The 1,847-nt window shown below is 26.4% G+C and overlaps 1 non-coding gene across 1 annotated transcript; it reads left to right on the forward strand.

The window, feature by feature from the left end:
• Positions 1 to 395: 395 nt before the first annotated feature.
• Positions 396 to 506, forward strand: LOC140894145 (small nucleolar RNA R71). Its single transcript, XR_012153693.1, has one exon. It is a non-coding gene; the product is annotated as a small nucleolar RNA R71 (small nucleolar RNA).
• The last annotated feature ends 1,341 nt before the right edge of the window (positions 507 to 1,847 follow it).

Consider the following 1,847-nt stretch of genomic DNA (forward strand, 5'->3'; position numbering starts at 1 on the left):
TCTTTAAATGAAGGCAAACTTGGATAATTTTTCGTGAGATGATCATGTGTATCACATATATGACAAATAATTTCTTGAACACTTTTTAATTGATCACTCTTTTTCATTCTAATGACTCGATTTTTCTTGTTAAATATGCAATTTTAGCTTTAATATCTACATCATCTTTAAGATGATAAATACCAACCCCATTTGTTAAATTATTGGTTTTACTTGGTGGTTCAATTGAGCCTATATTATCTCAATTTTGAGCATTTTCTGCTAATGACTCCAAATATTCCATAGCTTCATTTGGGTTTTTATCTTCAAAAGTTTTATTACACATTAATTCTATCATTTTCCTATCTTTAGGTATTAAACCTTCATAAAAGTGAGAAACTATCCTCCATATTTGAAAACCATGATGTGGGCATGTATTAAGTAACTCTTTATATCTATCCCAACATTGATAAAATGTTTCCCCTTCTTTTTGAGAAAAAGTTGTAATTTTTCTTTTAAAAGAGTTTGTTCTATGGGAAGGAAAAAACTTTTTTAGAAATTGTTTTTTCATTTCTTCCTATGATCTTATTGAACTTGATCTCAAATTTTGCAACCATGTTTTAGCTTTATCTTTTAAGAAAAAGGGGAAAAGCTTTAATCGAACAATATCCATGCTACAATTTGATCATTATAAGTGTTGCAAACCTCCTCGAATTCTCTTAAATGAAAATATGGATTTTCAGAATCTAGACCATGAAAATTTGATAAAATTTGAATGATTTGAGGTTTAAAATTTAAATTAGATGCATCAGGAGAAAAAACTAAACAAGATGGTGTACTAGTTCTTATTGGATTCATATGGTGCCTAATTGTTCTTGGTTATTCATGTTCATGATTATTATTATTATTATCATCTTGATTATTAGAATTATCCTCCATGTTTAAAAAATTTTCAGATACTCGAACAAGTTTACCACTTTGTTAACGACTCCAAACAATCATACAATTAAAAATAACATACTATTCACATAAATAACATAAATAACAAAAATTAAACTTAATTTATACCTCCCCGGCAACGGCGCCAAAAACTTGCTACAACTTAAATTTTAATTCACCCAAGTGTAGGTTGTCTGCAAGTAATATACTCGTGAGTACGAGATCGATCCACGGAGATGATGCTGTAAGTTTAATTTTAGCAATGATATATTATAGATGAAAATATTATTATAAAACTTCAAATACACAAATTATAAAATTGTTAAGGCTTCAAAGGTTCACTGTTGGTTTATTTAAGATTGTTTAACAAAAATAAATAAAAGAAACTAATATAAGAATAAACATAAAAGAACTATTAAATATTTATACAAATATATCATATAATATAGTTTTCACTGTATTAATATCAGATTAACCGGTATTTAATACATGGTACCCATAATATATATATATATAAATGCATAAATATAAACATAAAATACTAATAAATATTTATAAAAATGTATCATATAATATAGTTCCCACTATATTAATATCAAATTAACCGATAATTAATATATGATAACCATAATATATATATATAAGTGCATAAATATAAATTGACATCAAAGTAAATTTTAGATCAAATCATCGTATTTCATTTAGAACAACCGGCAGAGCCACTCTATCGTCTAAATAAAATATATGACTTTTGTTTTATGTTAGATGCGAGAAAGTAAATGTTAGTTGCGGAAAAGTAAATGTTAGATGCGAGAAAGAAAATGTTAGTTGCGAAAAAGTAAATGTTAGATGCGAGAAAGTAAATGTTAGTTGCGAAAAAGTAAATGTTAGATCAAATCACAATATATTATTTAGAACAACCGGCAGAA

The sequence above is a fragment of the Henckelia pumila genome, chromosome 3, assembly GCF_033568475.1.
Source record: "Henckelia pumila isolate YLH828 chromosome 3, ASM3356847v2, whole genome shotgun sequence".
In the NCBI taxonomy this organism is placed as follows: Eukaryota; Viridiplantae; Streptophyta; class Magnoliopsida; order Lamiales; family Gesneriaceae; genus Henckelia; species Henckelia pumila.